The sequence below is a fragment of the Wyeomyia smithii genome, chromosome 2, assembly GCF_029784165.1.
Source record: "Wyeomyia smithii strain HCP4-BCI-WySm-NY-G18 chromosome 2, ASM2978416v1, whole genome shotgun sequence".
NCBI classification, from domain to species: Eukaryota; Metazoa; Arthropoda; class Insecta; order Diptera; family Culicidae; genus Wyeomyia; species Wyeomyia smithii.
In genome coordinates, this window is record NC_073695.1 from 30,402,825 (window position 1) to 30,410,753 (window position 7,929).

At 36.7% G+C, this 7,929-nt stretch overlaps 1 long non-coding RNA gene across 1 annotated transcript; it reads right to left on the minus strand.

Moving 5' to 3' along the window:
* Positions 1–228: 228 nt before the first annotated feature.
* Positions 229–1,233, minus strand: LOC129723674 (uncharacterized). Its single transcript, XR_008727791.1, has 2 exons — positions 871–1,233; positions 229–747 (listed from the first exon to the last, which is right to left on the minus strand). It is a non-coding gene; the product is annotated as an uncharacterized LOC129723674 (long non-coding RNA).
* Positions 1,234–7,929: the final 6,696 nt, after the last annotated feature.

A 7,929-nucleotide genomic window follows, 5' to 3' on the forward strand; every position in this document is an offset into this window, starting at 1 on the left:
GAAATTACTTCAATAATGATTCAGTAATGATTTTTAGTATATTGAATTTGTAAATAGAGTACAAATTTAAAAACTCCCAACATTCTACAACATGTTCAAATCTACGCTATGAGGTACTGCTAGAGTCATCTAATAAAAAAGTAATACGAGTAAATCACTCTGAGTCAAACTAAAGTAGATTTAAGTTTCGTGCATTTCGGATAGCGTGAGAAATATACTCAATGAAAATTCTAGTGTATAAAATTCTTATACTTTATTGAGATTGTACATTCGATCTATTTGACTGGCAGTTTCAATGTTGTATAAATTGTCGGAAAAAATATCATCATTCATTGCACTCATTTTCAGGCATACGATAGTTGTAGAAAATTATACAGCTAACCTTTAGCTTGTTTATTCTAGTCTTGGCATCAGGCATTTTCCGAAAAATAACTCAAGAGTTAAGGTAGAAAAATCATTTCTTATGTCGCTAAACTTGACCCGAGATGGTGACCACCGGCGGTTGAAACTGCTCCTGGCAGCCTTTCGACCGAAACCAGGGCCACATCATCCCGGTTCCTACACCGTTCGCTACGGAACTCAACCCAGCAGCAGCAGCTTCTTTTTCAGCAACAGCTTCTTCAACAGGAGGGTTTGTGGGTCCTGTGGGTTAATGGTTTCGTCAGCATCCGCTCCGAAGATGCTCTCATCGTTCACGGCTGGCACTGCCGACACCAGAGCGAAGGCCAGAACTATGAGGCAGATGGTCTGTTTTGGGTGAAGAGAAGAACACATGAATATTACGCTTTTTGTAATTACTTCACTTGAATGCACAACAAATTGTTTCTGGGAGATAACACTAGATCTCTTCACTAATAGAATTCAACATACCATAAGTAGGAATTTCATTTTGACGATTCACTGAACTGATTGTTCGGATGCGGACGAAGAAGCACAATGTGTGTGGATCGATTAACGACACTCGACTGATAGTGACCCCTGCATCGGTGAGGATTTTTATACCGACTTGAAGGTGCGTACTTAGAGCGCTTCGAGATCATACGAGCGATCGGTATTAACATATTCCCAGTTCGCGATGAAGTCTTCTGTGTAGCGAATGCCCTGCGGCCGGCAAGTAGACGTACTTCGCGTTCCGCGTCCCGCGGCCCGATTCGGACACTAAATGATCTAGCAATCGTAAATTGATACTCAATCGAGAGCGGAGACGCGACGACGACGGCGGCGGCAAACGATGACGCCAATCAACCACACGCGGTGCGTACGCTGTTAATGCGCCACAGAAGAAGCGTTTTGTTTGTAATGCTCATACCTATCGTAGATTCGCTCAAACGGCTCAAAATGGAATAGATTCGAAATACACTCATTTGTTCAATTCTGCCACGCCACTTTGTCGGCGGGCGGGGATCTGTTCTTCTGTACACGGTGGGTTCACCTTTGATTTCATTCGGTTGCGATCCGCGCGCCTGCCGGTTTCAGTCAGTCAGACAGTCGCTTATGGAAGCTGGACTATGATGGACGTGGATCCGCTCGAAGTTTCGACCGGTAGAGTAGACGCCATGCTTGAGCATTTTTTGGTTTTGCGTAAATGTAATGGGAAGATTTACTATTGAAGTAAAAAGTGTGTGTATTTTATTTCGTTTTTATTTATTGTTGAGCTAAAATCGAAACAAACGTAATTCAGCCCATGTCGATCAATACTCTGTCGGGTAATTAAAAAAATCGATATTCGTGGACCGTTTGCCAAGATTGGAAGTGTCTTATATCGGCAAAAGCAAGAATCTAGGTTCGTAACTTGTGGTGTTGAAATCACTTGTTGTGTTGCCAACGTTCTAAACAGAATTGTTGAATTTTAAAACACTTAGTATTTTATCAACTTCGGGTGGTTGAGGTTAATTTCTAACTGTTAGATTTCTATTCTGTTCTCAGATTTCATTTTATTCATTTTTTTTTTAAAGCTGCATATTTAGAAATTTGGAAAAAATATTGCATTACATATTGGGATATCAGAGTTGCGTTTATCTACGTTACATTTTTTGTTCTAAATGCTAAGAATGATCAGGGAAATTAAGGGTATGTTTTAGGAAATATTAGGGAAAATCAGGGTATTTAATTTTGAAAACTTTTTCGCCGTTCTGATTGGATTATTAAAGATTCATTCTGTGGTGCGCTCCAAGGAATTTTTAAACTATTACTGTGCAGGCAAACTGAGTTACCAAATAATTAATCATCAGTTTTACTGAGAAATAATTCCAAAATTCTTTTTTTTCAGTACCCAGCTTAGTTATTATTCTAATTGAACAGAACTTATAGCAATTTCTGGTTTTCTGTGAAAGGATCACAACAATTGGAGCAATATATAAAACAAACCGATCCTACTATTGTACTCTATCACTACTATTGGGTTGAAGTCTTCTCTAGATGACTGCTTGGAAGAGCTCGACGCTTCTCACTATAAAAAGGGCTTATAGTCAACCCATTCACTATCATGAAATTTAGATGATATTAGATATTATGATGAAAGGTCAAAAACTGCATCCGTAAAGCTCCTAAACATGATGTAACAATCGGCTTGTTTTTCAGATTAGATCAAGCAACTGTCTTCCGGCAAGGACACACGCGCTATAAATTTTGTAACGGTAACCAAATGTGGCGATGTAAAACCGAAGCAATAAAGTTTCATTTGTCATTGATTCTAAGATATTTTGTTAAGCCTGACGTCAACCACGAATAAAAATCCCATCACCCAACTGATACATAAATTTGACAATGTAAAAACGTGGGTCACCTAGGCAGATCGAAACTTTTTGAAAGTCATTCACGGAAAAGAAAACACCAACAGCTGTGGCAAAGATTAGGAAACTTAACGTTGCTTCCGCCACTCAATGTCAAGATTATAACTATCAACATATTTTATCTAAAGACCGCATCCGCGACGTGACCCGATCTGATCTGCCGACCGAAACCGCTGCAGCTCATCTGCCAACGGTTATTAATCAATTAGGAATAACTGACAATCTCAACTCAATCAATCGTGTTGGAGCGCTTTTGTGGTGGCGACAAGTGACGCGACGCGATACCGTGAATTAGCAGCCAATCTGAAGGCATACGAACGATTAACATCAATGCGAAACGCGTGTGAACAAGTCGGAACTTGCGTGATCCGTGATGAAATCAATTGAGGCTGACAGCCGGTTCACAATTGTCCGCTGCGGTTTAGTATTTTTTTAAGGTTTATAGACCTACAACCTCAATGATGAATGGTGCAACCAGTCCTAATTTAAACAGTTACAGGTGTGATGGGTCGATTCCTTAAATACAGGTTCACCGGATAGGAATATTTATTGGCTGAACCAATGTACAACTGACAGTTTGTTTGGACGCATGGTGTGCTAGAAACAAGCGTTGCATCAATATGGTGACGTTGGAAAATCCTTTCCTGCTGGTTGGTAAATGACAGTGACCTTCACTAGCTACTTCCAAAATATCTACTAACATCATACATTTTGGACGTAGAACTACGTTCTATAGGAAAACAAGCGTAAACTAAAAATCGAAACATGCTTGTAAATTTTTATGTGATTGTGTCATGTCTCAGACACAACCACTGTAATATTTATATCGCAGCGCACAGTGGTCCAATAAGGCAAAAAGTGGAACTTAATTCCATAGCGCCTTTTAACTTCATCCTAGCTTAATAGTGTCTTCGGAGCAATTGTTTGTATGAATGACCCGCATAATTGCAAATTGTAAAAAAATATTAAAAGTTTACTATACTAAAAATAAAAAAATTAACTTTTTTGTGTTAAGAGATAGAAGAATAGTTTATTCAGCAAAGTTGTAGAAAATTCAAAAATATGAAACTTTGTTGAACAAATGAAAATCCTATCTTTTTTCGGTACAAAGTTATGAAGTACATTACATTGAACTTATTTAAAAGTTAGTTTTTTGTACTTAACTTTAGTTAGTTGCATTTTACACGAAAGTGTAGTTCGGAGGAATTGTTAGGGCACACAAAACAAACATTTTTGCCGGAGACTATATATCTCCAGGAGTTTTCCTTACAAAGTTATATCATATTTTAGCTTATTTTTTCGATAACTTCAAGAATGTATAGGTTAAAAAGGGGCAAGTGAAATCATGATGTCAATAGTTTTTCTTGAAGTTAAGCTGAAGTACTATAAACTTCTTTAGGTTCCATTTGTCCCAATCCACCCATTTTAGAGTACGGCGAACATATGTCACAGTAGGTTTTCATATATAAAAAATACTAACTTTTTTGTGTTGGGAGATAGAGGAATAGTTTATTCGGCAAAGTTTTTGAACGTGCAAAAATATGAAACTTTGCTGAACAAACAAAATTTGTATCTTCATTGGGAACAGAGTTACAGAGTATTTCATGTAAAAGTTACTTAAAAGTTAGTTTTTTGTACTAAACTTCTGTTAGTTACATTTTACAAAAAAACGTTGTTCTACAAAAGGATTTTGGCATACAAAATACACGTTTTTGTTGAAGGCTACACATCTCCAGGACTTTTCCTTACAAAGATATAGCATAATTCAGCATATTTTTTCGATAACTTTAAGAACTTTATCGAAAAAATATGCTGAAATGTGCTATAACTTTATAAGGAAAAGTCCTGTATATGTGTAGCATTCAACAAAAACGTGTGTTTTGTATGCCCAAATGCTTCTTCAGAACAAAGTTTTCTTGTAAAATGTAACTAACAAAAGTTAAGTACAAAAAACTAACTTTTAAGTAACTTTTACATGAAATACTCTGTAACTCTGTTCCCAATGAAGATACAAATTTTGTTTGTTCAGCAAAGTTTCATATTTTTGCACGTTCTAAAACTTTGCCGAATAAACTATTCCTCTATCTCTTAACACAAAAAAGTTAGTATTTTTGATATATGAAAACCTACTGTGACATATGTTCGCCGTACTCTAAAATGGGTGGATTGGGACAAATGGAACCTAAAGAAGTTTATAGTACTTCAGCTTAACTTCAAGAAAAACTATTGACATCATGATTCCACTTGCCCCTTTTTAACCTATACATACTTGAAGTTATCGAAAAAATAAGCTAAAATACGATATAACTTTGTAAGGAAAACTTCTGGAGATATATAGTCTTCGGCAAAAATGTTTGTTTTGTGTGCCCTAACAATTCCTCCGAACTACACTTTCGTGTAAAATGTAACTAACTAAAGTTAAGTACAAAAAACTAACTTTTAAATAAGTTCAATGTAATGTACTTCATAACTTTGTACCGAAAAAAGATAGGATTTTCATTTGTTCAACAAAGTTTCATATTTTTGAATTTTCTACAACTTTGCTGAATAAACTATTCTTCTATCTCTTAACACAAAAAAGTTAATTTTTTTATTTTTAGTATAGTAAACTTTTAATATTTTTTTACAATTTGCAATTATGCGGGTCATTCATACAAACAATTGCTCCGAAGTCACTATTAAGCTAGGATGAAGTTAAAAGGCAATATGGAATTAAGTTCCACTTTTTGCATTATTGGACCACTGTGCAGCGGTGTTAATTTACTGTGGAGGATATTATCCATTCATCTCCATGAATGAAATAAAAAGGCTACCGATTGACGTTATTTGTTAGCATCATGAGAGTAGAGTTTTTGATTAACGATATCATATAACATTGCAATTACGCATTTTTATGCTAATATCCTACCGGCCTCTGAGTTTTGGTAGCGGTGCCAAAGCTTTAACAATGTTAAAAAGGCTACGTTAGGAAAAAACTGACATGATTTTCTACGTATTTCCAAAAAAAAAATGTTGGTGTTGAGTTGGGTTTGACATTCGAAACACATCAATCTTAGAATCACAATTTTGTATTTTCATTAGATTGTTCACTGCGTCCTTGTAGATTACAGAGGAAATATCAAATCGACGCGGAACCATATTCTATTTACAAACCGAATAACTACCGACATTCATCTGGGAGCGAAGCGTCAAAGTTTCAAATTTGCATATTCGTGGAGGTCACGTTTGATTTGTTGCCTGCCGACAGAAGCAGATCCACCGCGCGGAAAGTGGTCACCTGTCAAACAGGATTTATGTACCCATCGGGCGCAAATATTGAGTCTTTTTCGTGCGTATGTTGACGCACACCTTAATTCGCACCAGTTCATCCGTTTCGGCTGTCGGAGCTCTCCAGCAGCATGTGTGTGGCATTGAATCATCCTTTTGGGTGGCGATGATAGATGGTGCGATTTTTTTTTCTTACTGAATGGCGAATTTGTACTTCGTCATATTTGCTCTCAATTTGTGCCCCTTATATGCTGATTAAACATACATACCCATGGGTGTTTGATAACCTTCCGATGATTCAGGTGCTCATAATGACCTGGGCAATAAACTGTGCGATGGTAATTTACTGGTAAATGGTTAAAAGAACTGCAAAAAAAAATTCCCATGAGTATGCATTAATTAAATCTGGGAACTGCTGGACAAAATAATCCGGTGTAATCCGGATTAAGTACTCGAAACCTCAGAGCAGTAAGTAAACTGCTGTGTGCTCAGAAAAAAAGATTGTTAGGGAAATAATCTAGTGTAAATGTACTTTTAGAAAAAAAAATTGTTTTCTGAACAAAACATTATAACGGTAAGGGGCCGTTCCTAAACCACGTGGTCATATTATGAACGGCTCTAATGTACCATGATCGGAACAATTTAGATTTTTTCATGCTTTCATAGATTTTCATGTCACATTCACACCATTGATATCGCATGAAATCATAAAAAATACGTTTATCGAAACAATCTATCGGTCTAGTTTAGAGTAGCAATAACTTATACCGAAGCCAACCTGAGTCTTTTCAAATATATAGGTTTATCTAGAATTTGTATCATGATCGAAACAGAGTGAATTGGATTGGGCGATTGGAACAAAAAAAATTAACATAATCGGACCAGCCATTTTATTTCAGATTCATTTGAATTCAAGCATTTTAGGTAGACAATTTTATTGTCTATTACTGTTCGTAACATTGCGACATGGGCATTCTCAAGGAAAAAAAGCTTTTCTAACAAAAACTTTTCCATGAATTGTAGGTACCTGCGTGAAATCTATCATTACATCAAGCACAGGCAAAATGAAGCAGTGATGTCTCAGAAGTAAGCTGTTCCGGTCATGATACAAAACAGGCCTCCACATTTTAATAATCATTACAACTTTAACGCAGTTCCTACATGAGATTTAGATCTTATAAAAGCATTGTACTGCAATATACACTGTATTTTTTTAAATATTCGATTCCACTGCTTGAAAACAAGGCATGATAGCAATCGTAAGGGCGAATTGTGCTAGAAAATGGATCATTTTTGAAGTAGAATACTTCTCTCAGGAAGTTCGGCTACATAGGGATGTGAAATGAAAATCTAAAACCGAAAAAAGTGAAAAATATGTCCAATTTCAAATGCTAATAAATCGGTTAGTATTCGATGGATTTCCTTCGTTCTTGCAGCAATAGATTGGAAAATCATCTAAGATTCTTCCCAAAATAAGATAATTGTAATTTTATTATTCACACTATTGTACTATTGAAAATAGTCAAGCCTTGTCAAAACGAAAAATTCGACCTCTGATTGGTCGTTATATGCTTGCTTCCCAAGCACGGTCGTCAGGATCATATACCTTGCAGTTGAAAACATGCTATTTGGCCTATATTGGCCTGTTTCAGCCGGAGCCGCTCATAATAGTTCTAGACAGCGACAACAGCAGTCGTCCTTCCTTAGCAACAGCACTAGCCCTGAGGTTGGTCACCACGTCTCAGGAGCAGCGCGGTTTTTCTCAGCGTGTGTCGCCAGACAGCCATTATTCTCCCCGTGTTGGGGCAGCATGAAGATTGCCATCAGGAAATTCAATTTTGGAAATCAAAATGCCTTTTTCAAGGCAAAT